Source organism: Colius striatus, chromosome 1 (assembly GCF_028858725.1).
Source record: "Colius striatus isolate bColStr4 chromosome 1, bColStr4.1.hap1, whole genome shotgun sequence".
Lineage (NCBI taxonomy): Eukaryota > Metazoa > Chordata > Aves > Coliiformes > Coliidae > Colius > Colius striatus.
In genome coordinates this window covers 60,385,079-60,400,218 of record NC_084759.1, presented here as the reverse complement: position 1 = coordinate 60,400,218, position 15,140 = coordinate 60,385,079, and positions in this window count along the sequence as shown.

The following is a 15,140-nucleotide window of genomic DNA, read 5'->3' as shown; positions in this document are numbered from 1 at the left end:
CTGCCCGGCCGGGCCGCTTTCATTTCCAGCGGGAGAAATGAAGACGGAGGTGGGGCAGGCGCTGGGGAGGGAGGCAGCGCGCCCTAGGAAGATGCGGCGTGGCTGATCGCCAAGGAAACCTCTCTGAAAGGGAAGGGGGGAGCATGTGGCTATTAAAAACCTGACACAATAATAACACTAAAAACAAAGGAGAAAAACACAAACTCAAAACCATAATGATAACTTGGAGGCAGTTCACTATTTGCATATGAAGCCAGCGGCCAGAAGCGCGACAGTCCCTTTGCCGCATTACGTGCTCGGCGGTCCGAGGTGTGTGTGTGTGTATCCCCCAAGACTGAAAAACCTTTTGATTATTTCTCCTCTCCCTAGGAAAGGTTGATTCCTCCGTAACTGATAATGGGGAAAGACGGTCATTAATTTCTCAGAGAAGTGCAGTGCAGCTTCTCTCGGCTGGAGGGGAAGGGCTAGAGAAGAGGACAGCGGGCGAGGGAGTGGAGGCGAGAGGAACTCCCCCCGAGAACCCCCAATTAAAAGAAATCACGCCTCATCCTCTCCGGCACCGAGCCCCCCCCCCCCCCCCCCCCGACTCCTCGCCACCCCCTCGCTCCCCGGGGAGGCAGGAAGGGCAGGGACCGTGGGCTGCTTTCACCAAGTCAGAAAGCATTCACCAGGCGTTTGTCTTGCGGGAGGTTTCTGTGGGAATCGGGTGGCTCCAGTAATTGGGGAGTGTGGGAGGGTGGTGCACTCTCGGCTGGTTTCTCTCTGGAATTAAAGGCAGTGTTCAAAATAGGATGTTTGTTAGAGAACTTCAGTCGGTAGGAAACCTGCCATTTCGGATCAGTGCGTTTTCTGTCCTGGATTTCGAGACAGATCCTTAAGGACGATGTTTACTTGGGGAAACGCAGAGGGACTGGGGACGGGCGACGTGGGGGGGGAGGGAGAGAGGGTTTTTCGTGTGTAATGGGGCAATAGGGGAAAAAAATAAAACAAAACCAAACGGCGAGGTACTTCAGGCGTTGGGCTGAAGCCTGACATACGCTGGGGTAGAAATCAGCTCGGGGAGTGGAGACACCTCAGGTCAGCGCATGAGGCAGCCGCCGAGGTAGTGGAGAGGGGATAGGGGCTGAAGCGGCACTGGTCCCACCCGGGATGGAGAGCCCCGGGAGCCGTCCCCAGCCCCGGGACGTGCCGCTGCCGCTGCTGGGTCCCCGCTGAATGGAGCGGATAATGATCCCCGGTTCCCAAGGCAGGCTTGCTGCTGCCTGGTGAGCCTTGGATTTGTGTGGTCCAAGCCTTTCCCAGCTTGTCCCATTCTGTCACTGGGATAAGGGGCTCCCTCGGCTCGTTTGCACCTGCGTCGCTTTTGGCTCCTTCAGGAATGCGCTGAAGCTTGTAATCAGCTTTGTGAAGCCATTGAGTGCACGGCTGAGTGAAACTTCCAAAGCTCGCAGAAAACTGGCCCGCTGAATAGGAGTCAGCATGGGGCTTCTCTCCAAGCCCCTGGCCTGCCAAATTCCAGCAGAGCCCCTCACAATCAGTCCACACAAGCTTTACTGCTCTCCCCACACTGAGGGGAGAGAGAAAAGAAAAGCTAAAATACCAGTCACCGAGGTTAGCGGTTTGTTCCCAGATTAATGGCAAACGCCTCTCTCCCTGATGCAGCTAACCAATTCACTCGGGAGATGTGTGTGTGTACATATATATAGATGCATATATGTTGGTGTGTACATATAGATATACATGTTTATGAATATATATGCATGTCTAACAAAAAAAAATCAAAAAAAAAAGCAAGAAGGAAATAAGGGAGTGAAGTTTGGGGATTTTCTCACTTTATGTGACCACAAAGGCTCTTGTGGCAACAAACAGGTAGTAATCTGCCTTGATATCCCCACAAGATCACTCTTAAATCATCTCAGTTATTTCTGCCGTGGTTTCAAGGCTCTAAATGAAGGTGACCCTCAACTGCAGATTGTTTTTTCCATCTCGAGATGATTGAGTTCCAAACAAAACTCCGTGGGAAAGTAAAAGAAAAGCAATGGGCAGGTTAAAACAAAACAAAATCAAACCAAAAGGAACTCCAAAAAAAAAATCACCACCAATAAACACATTTGATAAGACAACTCAGAGACCCCACAAGTGAAGTTTTTATGGGGCACTTTGTGCTCTGTGCTACTGTCAGGATGACAGCCACCCACCTTCCCCCGAGTCTTCAACTCGGGGGGAGCACAGATACTTTGCTGCCGCCTGAATGGCTTCCACCCTGGTGCTAAAACCTCAGGGAAGGTCCCACTGAAGGAAATCTTATTTTGAGCATCTTTGTGACAGGGACCACTTTGCTGCCACGTTAAAACTTTCCTAGCATCTGATTGCACAGGCAGGAGTGACGCTAAGCAACTCTGGATTACGTAACATGACTTTGTCATGCTTTTCATTCGGGTTCTGAAGGTCTGTATCTCGTTGAAGATTCAACGTTTCTTCGGACAAACGATTATCCGAGTTTATACAAACACTTTGCTTTCTAAAGCAATCCTTTCATGGCAACAAACTCTGTAAAATACCCTTAAATCTATTAAAATGGAAATACAAGTGCACTGTCGCCTCACATCTTTGAGTACTAATCAAAGGAGAAAGGCTTTATCTTCAGATCTTTGGGCTAATTTCACCAGAGAAATTATTCCATTGATGTCCTCCGTCTTCTACACGGACCTAAACCGATGAAAACAACATTATCACAACATTAATATTTTTTTGCAAATCCTTCTCTTAGACTGGGTTAAGGGGGGAAATTAACACTTCCAGCTTTTTCAGAGATGATGTCTCCTGAAGGGTTTTGCCATGCCTCTTAATTACACCATGGAAAGATACGTTTTCTTGATGTCTATCCATGGTAAAATGGACACAACTAACTCTACAGAGCTGGTAGATGTGTCTTTTAAATTCACCAGGGGTTTGTCTCGCTTTGTTGTCGAGCTTTGGGCTCTTTCTCCATTATCTCATTTTCAGGAATGGCCCAGAAACGGATGACGGCAGTAGGTGTTCTTGCCATTGCTGTCTGACGAGTTTGTAAGGGCTCAGCAGATGACCACGTCAGAGAGCTGAGCAGTATCGGTGCTCTGTATTCTTATCTCCACGGCCTGCTGAAGGATGACGTAATGCCCAAGGTGAAGAGTAGGGGAGTAAAAGGGGAGACACCATGCCCGATGTCGAAATCTCGACCCTTCAAGATGCATGCAGCAAGCACAAAAACTTCTCTGTGTGGCCACCAATGGTTTAAAGCCATAAGTCTTTCAGTCAGTAAAGTTTTCTTTTTGGAAGTTCGATGTGCTATTTTCGACCGTGTGGCTTCTTCCAACCATTCTCAGTGACAAGTCATGAGGATATGCAGTAATTCAGAAATTAGTGAAATTTTATTCTTGGTGGGGGCGTTGGATTAAGAGGCTGGGAGAGTGTGAAACAAGTCAACGTGTAATTGTATGATAAGGCTCTCACGAGGAATTTATTGGCCAAGTTGCTATTTCTATTCCTTCCTAATCTCGTTTAGCACATTCATTCTCTGCAATCTGTCTCCATAATCTTCTGTGACAGAATGGCAGCCAATAGAAGCATGCATGTTTGGAGAGAAGAGAAAATATGCAGAGGCGTGATAAACTGATGCTAATTATCCATATTTAGGACACCGAGTGCAGAAGATCAAGGTTTACAAATAACAAACCAGAGCCAATGATGATGGCTTCCTAGTGTGGAATATATTGGAGGGGACAAGATAAGGGTTTCACATGCAGAAGAGATTTATTGGTCAAAGGGTTCACCTTCCACTTTTCCACTTTTATATAGCAGTAAATTATTTGGGCTAAATTCACCAGAACATTACTCTTTTATTTGGCAATGTGCCATGACTTGCTCTTTCTTTGTGTCCTTTCAATGCAAATCCTTGTAGTGTAACATCAGTTGATAAGAAACAAATAATTGAAGTAATAGGTAATTCCCTTTAAATTGTGCATATAGGACAGTAAGGTAATAATCTGGTGGAGAATGAGACTAGAGTACAGAGCAGATAGCAGAAAGTGAAACAATATCCAACTCGGCTATTAAATTACATTTGAACCAGAGAAAAATAACCTGCAGAAGACTTGTAGGTTGGAAAACAAACAACACCAATCTAGTCACCTTTAAACCGTTTCCCTGCAGACTTCTCAAATTTCTTTCACTTTAAAAGGCATCTTACCACATTTTTTTCACACTTTCTCTCTTTTTTTTCTTGCGGGGGAGGGGGGGCGGGGCTGGAGGGGGTGGGGCCGGGGGAAACGAACGTTAAAATTAAGAATGCTCCATTCTCCTTTTAATAAGCATTGGCACTGAGATATAAGAAGGGAGTTCAGTTTGGGAATATCTGTGCAGTGTGGTTGAGGGTCGGTTGAGGGTCAGTTGAGTGATCTAAGTAGTCTGCAGTAATTGTATTGTAAAGTTTCCAAAATGAGAATAATATTTGTTGGGTTTATGGTTATTTACAAGTTCAGAAAGTATTTTGAGCAGTGGCTAATCTCTTACTGTTATTTTCTATTCTAATCTTGCTGTCAGGTGGAGATAACCTGTTCTTTGAGAAAGAAACGATTAATTTTTTATGTCAACCCTCCTTGCTTCTCTAGCCACTTTTTCCCTTGCTGGTGGAATGACACTCAGCAAATCACAGAACCCTGTTGCTGAAACAGAAAATATACATCTCAAAGGTGCTTCCTTTGGGAAAAGTCTTCAAAATCTCTTTCATTTGATACAAGGAAAGATATTTCTGTAATAGCTACTAGTTTAAGCTGAGAAATGTTTCTGGCCTTTTGTTTTACTACTGAATGACTCTGGATTTAATTATTTGCCTTTATAAGGAGGTACTGCTTTAAATTGGTTCCTATTTTGTGTCTTGTGCATAGGCAAAAATACTGTAGTCCCAAGCTTCATGTTTACACACATTTCCTAAAAAGGTTTCTAAAAGCAGTCATGCTTAAAAAAATTCCCACAAGTAACTGTCTTCCCTCAAAATGGCCCAAACTATATCGTTAGAAAAACAGAAGGCACACAAGCGGATAGGATCCAATTTAAGTAGTGGAAGTTGCCAACTGGTCACGAATGGACCACAATAAAGGGAACTGGGAGAAGAGAGAAAGTCTGTGGAACGCAACAGCCCCTGGGGCAAGGCTGGGACTGACGGGCGCAGTCGATGCCTCCGTGATTCCCGGTCAGGAAAACCCGGGGACTTGATCCAATCTTCACTAAAATCAATTAGGGTGCAGACCTATGGCTTCCACTCGGGAAAGGGCAGAATGGAGCCCTGGCAGGCTATCTGCAGCCTCTTCCCTCACCTGGATTCGAGACGCCCCTTTGTCTGTGTCACCTCTCCGGAGGGGCAAGAGGCGTTTTTCTCCGTTGCCACACGATAGCTTGACCCCGGAGCTGCTCTCTGGAGACGCGGAGATCCTCCCTCCCGCCCCGATCCCGGCCTCCTTTTCTGCCCCCAAGCTCGCTTCCCGCACTCGGGGTGATGGGCATGGAGGGAGACCTCAACCTGCTTGGTGAAAGAATCACGGGCGTGGGGCGGCTGTCACCTGGTTGCCCGTAACACACCGGTGCAGGAAGGGGCCACTCACATGGGTTTCTGTAAGAAGCTATTTGGCGACGGAGGGGAGGTGCGCATAGGTTAAGCTGGTCCCAGACTCTATTAAATGACGCTTGGCAACTAGTTTGACTAATCAGGTTGATTTTTAGGGTAAGTAACAGAAGACGCTGAAGCCTGACCTGGTTTTAACAGGCAGCCCCTTTCACCGGTTCCTCCGCATTGGCCTCCTCCTCTCCTCGCTACGCTAAAGCCTTTTTCACTCTCTTTAAAAACAAAACAAAACCCAAAACCTCGGGGAGTTTTAAAGTGACATTTCTCAATTCCGTCTTTCATCACTAGAGAGCCGCTGGAAATCCCCCTAATCCGGGTATTCTTGCTAAGCAAGGTGGGTGCACCAGCCGAAGTTTCCTCTTCAAGGGTTTTGTGGCCGTGTTTACTGGATGGTGTCCGATGAGAGAGAGGACTCCATTCCTGATGTTGCTCAGATGTTTCACTGAATAGGAACAGAGCTTGTGTTTGGATTTTTTTTTCCCCCGTTTTCAGCCCCTTTTCACACTTTTATTACTATATCTTGTACCAAAAAAAACCCAAAGACGATAGTCTATGAATTTTAGCCCTGTTCTTCCACTCCCATACTTCCACTCACCATTCGGTTTTCACATCTGAAGAGAGTCTTCTGCCTGTTATGCAACAAGTGTGTGATATTAAAACTAGAAGGTACAAGACATCCCACCTCGACGACACCTGAACCTGCTGCACAACTACGTGTATACGGAGAGAGATTTGCATTCAGCAGTAAATGTCAGGAAATCGGGATGAGATGTTCCCAAGAAAGCGACATCACGATGTATGAAGTTGCTACCTACACCCTGGTGGATTTTTATTAACGGTTTGGAATTTCTTTCTAATGAATATTAGCTTTTACTGGCTAAAGGACGTAGACAAGAATATCCTGCAGAGTAGATATCGTGTTTTAAACAAGAGACTCTGAGTTTGGTCCTTCGCATGAAATTAACTTTACCTTTCAATTGTATTATCTTCTCTTATTCAGCATCTAGGGATACTCTAAGTTAGGTGATAAATCCAGTCGTCTAAATAGGAACCTATTGCATCTGCGAATACATCAACGCATGATTTAAGCATTCCGAAACATTTTTAACAGGTCTGAAAGGCACGAGGACGTTTAGGTTATCTGAATTACTCAACTAAGTAACACGACTAAATAGGAAGCTCCTGCCAAATGGTTCCCAATAGCTCGTTTGGTCGCCTAAGGATGTCTTTTGCAACATGGATGTTTCATTGTTTTCTTTATCTTAAATAGATGAATCTGTGGCATGTTTATTCCTCATGAGTTTTCTCACTTATCTACTGAGCTATGATCTGCGACTCCTAAAACCGAGAAGATTGGGGAAAATCATGCAGGGGTTGTCCCTGCAGCTGCCCAGTCAAAGCAAATCCATAAGGAAACTGTCTGTCCCTGTGTTGTGACCTAAAAGTTGGTTTGTTAAAGGGACTTTTTTGATGGAGAGTTAACAGAAACTTCCTCAGTCTTGACAGAAAGTTAGAAACTGAGAGGTACATTAACAGACGAAGTGCTTTGGGGGCAGAAATTTACTTTTTGTTCTTACTTCTTCTTTGTTTCGGCTATTCTGCAAGACACCAAAGTAATGACATGACACAAAAGCATGGCAAGTCCCCACTTGGAAAAAGTACTGTGTGGCCGTGTCCATTCGTCTTCACTCTTAGCGTAGTTCAACATACAGCTCTGAGAAGTTTGTTAGGCGTGTTTACTCCACGTCTCCCTCCTTTCCTTTCCTTTCCTTTCCTTTCCTTTCCTTTCCTTTCCTTTCCTTTCCTTTCCTTTCCTTTCCTTTCCTTTCCTTTCCTTTCCTTTCCTTTCCTTTCCTTTCCTTTCCTTTCCTTTCCTTTCCTTTCCTTTCCTTTCCTTTCCTTTCCTTTCCTTTCCTTTCCTTTCCTTTCCTTTCCTTTCCTTTCCTTTCCTTTCCTTTCCTTTCCTTTCCTTTCCTTTCCTTTCCTTTCCTTTCCTTTCCTTTCCTTTCCTTTCCTTCCCTTCCCTTCCCTTCCCTTCCCTTCCCTTCCCTTCCCTTCCCTTCCCTTCCCTTCCCTTAACCAAAGCAAAGCCCCTTTCTCTTGTGTTACACACAGGTGAAACGAAAGGCAATGCAGAAAGTTAATCCGATCATTTTATCAAGTGAATGCTTAAGAATTTTTCACAAAAGAAAAATATTAACCTGTGTGTAAGGCAGGAGAGGGAGACCGTGGTTGGGATGTCTGTAACTCGGAGGCACTGTAAAAGGTGTCAGAGCCCTTTCCACACCACTTCGGAACTGTGTTTTTATGTCTATACTTCATTTTGAGTTCCTGTACCTGCAGTTTTAGGTCTCTCCTCCCAGCTTAGGTTGCTTGTGGTTGCAGCTCCAAGTCTGAAGAGCCTGTTGCTTCATTCTGCTAAACTGATTAGGATTGAACTATCCACTAACCAACAGTTTTAGTAAGACAATCTTTCTACGCATGTCTTCTCTATTATAGAGTAAAAACTAAAACATACACACATAAAAAAAAACCCCACAACCCAAACAAACAAATCCCATTTGATCTTATCTGAAATTTGTGTGAAACAACTTTTGGGTAGGAAATAAACGTCTCCCTACTCCCTCCGCATCCCTCCTGCACCCTCATACACACCCGTGGATAAATTATACTGCCCAAAATGTATGGTGCTTTTGTTCACCGCTAGCTCCTAGTTGCTATGGAGAGTTTTACGCCCTGGTAAACTATATTTCACCTCCACCCGGTGAAAGCTATTATTTCCCTAAATGTCCACTTTGCAGACTTCGGTCCTTTCCTCCCCCTCCCCGTGTCGGCTACACTTCCTCAACCCACGCTGGTCTGCCCAGGGCCGAAACCACGTTTTCCCATTCCTTGGAGCTCAGCTCGCCCTCTAGCACTTGCCCAATTGTTTGGCCACCGCCAGATGCTCTCCTGCTTCTCCTCGCTTTCATTGTCCCTTTTCCCGCCCCCCTCCCCTATTTTTTTTCTCCCTGGAAGGTTTCTGAAGGATAGTCCCTCTATCCGAGAGCTGCAGTTAACCGTGGCACACGTCTGCTCCAAATCAATGAGGGGTGCCCGGGCTGAAAGCGTGGACAATGGGATTTCACTGAGCATGAAGCATATTACCCCCAAACCCATCCTGACAGGCCATGCTAAAGCACTTGAATGACTTTCTTGAAACGAGACCTTTCTGAAGGACCCTCCCTTCAGGGAATTACACTGGCCAGGAAAGATAGGCATGAAACTGCACAGGGGCACCCCAAGGCTTTGTAAATAAGGATTCAAGGGGGTTCTTTGTCACAAGGCCCCATTGCTTCCACCCCAAAGCCAGGGACCAGTGTGCTTTCCCTGGGCAGCTGCTCCTTACTCTGCATCAGCTCTGGCTGGTTTAAAGTCTTGTTTTTTCTCTAGCCCTTTCCCTTCGCTACCTCCTGATGTTTTTTATGGCGCATGCAGCGGTACAAATCGGCTCAGTCAACCTGTACTGATTTCTGGCATATCTCGCACAGGCGTCACGATTTTAGCTGTGAGGGCTAAGAAGGACAGGTGGCTTGCTAGCACCTCTTACCATCTCGGGAATGTGGCCACTGTGCTGCTGTTACTTGCTCCTCGAGAGTCTCCAAACTTTGGTTTGGTTCACTTTCTCAAACTTTCCACCAACAGAAAGTGGGCTTTCCTTTCAATCTCTGCTAACGAAAGCCTCCAGTGACATCTGTACCCGCACACGCGGAGATCCGGCTCCTTTGCCAGCCGCCCTCCCCTTCGGGGCCGCCCCTGTCTCACGGCTCCTCCTGATATTACTCAGCAGAGGCACGGGGGGCCGGAGCCGGCAGGCAGGCGGGCAGGCAGGCAAGGCCCTGCCCGCCCCGTATACATAATCTCTGCTTTCCCTCCCGCCGCCTCAGCAGCAGGGGTCGGCTCCCACCGCTTCCCTCGCTGCAACCGTCCCCGTCCACGCCAGGCCTCTCTCCGTGCCCGGCTCGGAGCTCTGTAAGACCGTGTCCTGTTACTTTTCCTGGTTCGTCTCCTCTGCCTCTTTTTTGGCCTTGCCTCCCCAGAAGTGACTTTTCGGCTGAAATTTGCTGCCCGGCTCCTCTCCCTCTCAGCCCTGTGAAACCACTTGCCCCAGACCTCAGTTTCCTCTCCTTGGCAAGCAGCAAGCACCCCTAACCTCAGCTCGAACGAAACCACAAAGTCTCGTTTAATCTTGACCCCCAGATCTCGCCTTCCGGTCCCCGCCTGCCGTCTCCAGCCTCTCCCGGCACCGCGTGAGTCCCCGTGGCGCAGAGGACACGGAGGGACAGAGGGACTGGGGCAGCGCAGGGTGTCACAGAGCGTGACCACGCGTGGCAGCCGGTGTCTGGGGTTTCCCTCGACACCTCGGCGCTTGCACGGGTTGATCTCTCCAAGCCTTGCCAGACCCATATGCTTTAGCTTCCCTTTGGCTCGGCCGACGTGCACACGAGTGCTCGGTGTCGGCCGTGGGGTAGCGCCGACACCTCGAGCATCCTCGCGTGGAAGAGGAGGAGCCAAAATGCCGCGAGGTAGAGGGACTGCTTCACCACCAAAAAAACCCAACCCAACCCAGCCCTCCGTGCGGTAGCCTGTGTGTGTGGAGTGGGAGAGGCACGGCGGAGCGGCGGCGCCAGTGTCCCGCGGGGCGCGGAGCGGCGGCCAAGGCGCCCACCCGCCGCTGCTGGCCCCGCTCGGCGGCCCGTCGGGTGGCGGCTTCCCCCTCCTCCTTCCCTCCTCCCCGCCGCCGCCGGGAGCCTCGCAGCAGATGGTCTGCGGTCCAGGAGGGCGGCCCGCGCCCGCCGCTGAACGCATGAGTGGAGCCGGGACTCTGGTGTTGCCGGGCCTTGGTGTTGCCGGGAGCCCTGTCGCCCAGCCCGGGAGGATCCCATGTGGAGTTCAAGAGCAGTTTTTCCAACTGACAGCTAACGCTTTTGTTTTTTTCCAGCGATTTCGTCCCGGCCCCCCTGCCTTTCATGCCTGCAACACCTTCCTCCCTGATTGTCACTGAGGGGTCAGAAGGCTGACGAGAGAGACGAGGAGCACCGTGGCATCCTCCCCTGAGGCATCCTCCCCACTGGCACCCCCTTCAGCCCTCCCGCTTTCTCGCTGGGACTTCTCTTCCCAGACCCTCTCCCCCTCCCCCAAAGACTGCGGCGTCTCCCTTCTCCTCGCAGCCAGGCCAAGGCCTCCCCCACCAGCCTCCCGCTCCGCGGGGGACTCTGGTTTCGCTGGCTGCCCGGTCGGCCGCTGGCTTGCAGCGGGAGCCGTCGGTGTTCCGCTGGGTGATTGTAAACGGGTTTGACTGGCCGTTGATCTCGGGGTCAGGGCTCTCCTCGCTAATCCCTCACTCTCCAAACACCGGCCCCCCTCCTCCTCCCCGCACTCTCCCTCCCTTTCTCTACCCGCCCCCCCCCCCCCCCCCCGCCTCCTTCCACCCCTGTCTTCCTCTTGCATCATTCATGTGCAGCCACTCCGACAGCACCGGGGGCACCTCGATTCGTGGGGCTGAAGCTCGCGAACACCCACACACATCCCACAAACAACATCCACAGGCCCACGGCTTTACTTCGCCAAAGTCCTGCTTAGCGAGGAGGGCCCTTCCCACAAGATGAGCTCCCTGCACACTCACACACACAAGACACGACACAGGCACTCAGGCGCTGCCCGCCCCCCCGGGACTGCCTCTTCCCGGCACTCCTCTACGTGCTACTGAGAGAGGAAGGAAGGGGGAGAGAGGGTGTCTGCCGAGCGAGAGGACAGAAAAGGGTTGGGGGGGGGAGTGTCAATGGGTCCCCGGGAAAGGCGGGGGTGTCACGAGGCCGGGACAGTGTCGGCACCCGGCCTGGGAGTGCATCCCGGCCGGCTAACGCGTCAAACCCACGAACAGCTGCCAGCTCGCGTGTTTCAGCTGCGTTTTACTCCACAGCAATGCTCAGATTAGTTATTTGCTTTGGTGTTCGGCAGTGTGGTGTTGTGTGAGTTGCGGGGGAGTAGGGGGGGGGCTGTATTTTGTTTTCTCTTCCGTGGCACTTTACACATGATCATAAAACCCTGTAACTGCGTCAGGAGCTCAGGTGTCTCAGTGCAGCTGGGAGGAAGGATCCTCTCCCCCTACCCCCATCCCCCCCACCCTAAGCCGTGCCAACGAGCATCTAGGAGATTTTCTTGCCCCTCTGTGGCCTTCCCGAGCACCTTAGGACTGCGTCCTCAAGCCCCCTGCACAGATTTCTAGAGCTGTCCGTCCTTTTATCTTCATGGGCAATTTAATGTGTTCCCCTCCTCTCGTGCTCCGTTGCTCCCAGAGGCCCGGAGCCGTCCCGTCGATGCTCCCCCGCCACCCCCGCGGGGCTTGCTGTGGTGTGACTCCACTTGAAGGAGCGGAGGAGTGGAGTCGAGGCAAAGGTTTTTCCCTGGGGCCCACCACCACTCCTACGAGCACAGAGAGCCACGCACGGAAAAAGGAGTGAAGTGGAGAAGGAGGAAAAGCCGGGGGGGGGGGGGGGGGGGGAGAGAAATGAAAAAAAGAGAGAGAAGAATTGGAAAAAGAGCTGTGGAGTTGAGGCCAAGTTTGTGTATTGGCTCGAAGTTTGGAGCGGATCAAACCTGTTATCACACTGTACCTCCTGTCCTCCTGGCTCTTCTGCCGCCGCCCCCCTCCAGGGTCAGAGGGACTCGTCGGCAGAGCAGTGACCGGGGGGGGGACGAGGGGAGGGAGGCGCGGGCCGGCCCATGGAGAAGCCTGACCCCAAGCCCTCCACACTACACTCAGCCCAGTTCCGCAGAGTGCACCTTCTCCCCACTCCTCTTCCTTACTCCCTGGATTTTCCTTCCTTTTACTGAAAATTAGATGAATTTGAATTTTTAAAAACATTCTTCCACATAGGTGATTTTAATAGTCCTGTCAATCATGTTATAGGAGGAACATTTCATACCATTTTAGATGTAATGTACTTAAACCATAAATCGCTTAAACCTATTCTTAGTTTTGCATATTCAATTATTCTTTTATATAAAACCCGCACAGCAAAAAAGCCCGAAGATCGAATTATTTTGCTGAACCTAAACCCAACTCGTCTGTCTAGCAAAGATGTTTTGACTTTGTTTGTATACCCAAACGTGAAGTTTTACTCAAACTAATCTAAACCGTTGAACCAGTAAACCACGGACAGCGAAAACAAAAAGCCCAAACCCTACCCTTATGATGTTTGGAAGGTTGCTTTTTGGTGATTTTCTTAAAAATATTGTTGTTTTTTAAAATTCATTTTGAACTTTCACAGAGTGGATTGTGTTTCTTCGAAAGGCAGACTTAGAATATCCGAAGCATGTTTGAATATAGCCGCGATTGGGTCTGTTTAATCCCCTTGTGTTGAAAGTGCAGGTATTCCCACCATGCTAGGCATAACGCCATTGAACCGCTAAATTGTGGGGGGAGGAGGGAAAACTAGTGAAAAGGAGCTTATTTAGGAAGTCGTAATATTTCTCTTTCACGCGCTTCCCCTAGTATCCCTGTCCTTTGGAAGCGTAGATATCTAGTTGCTTTTCTCCCTTGACCGCCTCAACTCGCCTGTTCCACCCGTCGTACTCAGCGATACAGGATCATCATCTCGCCGGGGTTTTTCTGTCAGTAAATGTGATTTTCAATAGCTATGACCCTTAAAGAAAAGGCACGTAACAAGGTTACAGCACACGTGTACGCGTCTGCATGTGCACACCTACACACACATACGGTTTTTGGTCATGGTGCTGTCGGTAGTGTGTATAGATATGTTCGAGTACGTACACATATGATGGATAAGGCGTACAAAGAAACAGTTCAACAGGTACCGAGCTTATTCTGCATATTTCAAGGTACGCCTATTCATATTTTAAACGGGACCGAGCTTGGCTGGAGGTACCACAGAAGGTTTCTCACAGGTTTGTGCTTTCTGCATGCGCTGTCTTTGCACTGAGTATTTACAAACCGAGCCTGTTGACCGTCGCAGCCTGCACATACCTCTCTCTCATAAAGGCTCAAACAGTTTTAAAAAAAAAAGGAGGGTGAGGGGAGGAATTTCGGTTTGAAACCAATAGACACGTTCCCTGAAAAAACTGCGTTCATTTTGACGAATAGGTGATTTAAACAAAATTATCAAAATGATTCTAAAGATATATATATTTGTCAACTGACGTGCCAGCAGTACAGGTAAAGCGCGGTCTGTAACAGCGACCGATACCACTCCTCATTACCCAGCCAACACTTCTCTCCTGGATGGATGAAGTACTCATTCACCAGGGCTAAAAGATGCTTTTAAAACCTCTGCAGCCTGTTGCCACCGACATTATCGCCCTGGAAGTTATAAGGCTTTGTTTTGTGTTTTTTTTCCTCATTCTGCTTTTACAGTTAAGACTAATTAAAAATACATTTGCTACAGTATTATATTTAAATGCGAGGTTTACGTTTTTAGTACTGTCAGACAAAGTTTATAGCAAACTTTTAATTCCAGCATACGGAAAGGTAGCAAACAACATCTAGAGGGGAAAAAAAATCAATTGAATTTCAGAGCACTAAACACCTATTCCACAGTGAATAGACACATATTGGTTTTGCTCGACAGCTTTCGCACCACCCGCTGAAGCCTGTGCCCCGATTGGCAAGGGGTGGAAGCATATGTCCCCCACGTTCCCTGCCCCCAACCCCCGGGGTGCCGGGCAGGGATGGGGCTGCTTCTCGGGCTTGGGGTTTAGAGGTCGCTTTGCTTTTCGGGAGGCTCAAACAGAAGCGCTTTCGCTTTTCACGGTGATAATTAGAGGGGAAGGAGAGCGCTCGCCGGTGCTTTCCCGTCCCCCGGGGAGGTCGGTGCCCCCCGGGCAGGCGGGGACTCCCGGCAGAGCAGCGGGCAAGCGGCAGCTAGCGTCCGACCTCCCCCGGGAAGAAAGTTACGGCCCCAGGCGAGGTCCGGATCGCCAGCTCGGCCCTAAAGTCCACAAAATGAGTCTTCAAGGATAGAACGAGTAATTCAGTAAGCCGCCTTCCCTCGCCATACGGTCCCGACTATTAAAACAAAATCTACCTTCATCCCTCCTCACACACGTTAGGAGACACCGACATTTACCGCGGGACTGCGCTTCGTTCCAGTTGCCTCTACCCTTTAAAACTTCCTCCCCATATTCCAGGTTTAGTTGCTGTATTTCCAGATATACCACGTGAAACACTACTAAGTTCTACGGTTAGCTGTTTGAAATTTATATATATATATTTATGTATATTTATATATATATAATAAAAACAGGTGACTTTTTCCACTTTGAAATTTATTTAACTCAAAAGTGAACGCATCCTTAGGATTTCTGTTTAGCAGAAAGGCTTTTTAGTAAACTATATACACAATCTGAATTCCTTCGTAACGCCTAAATAAAAATTATTTCACAATGCATTTACAAGAAATGATACAAAAAAAAAAAACCC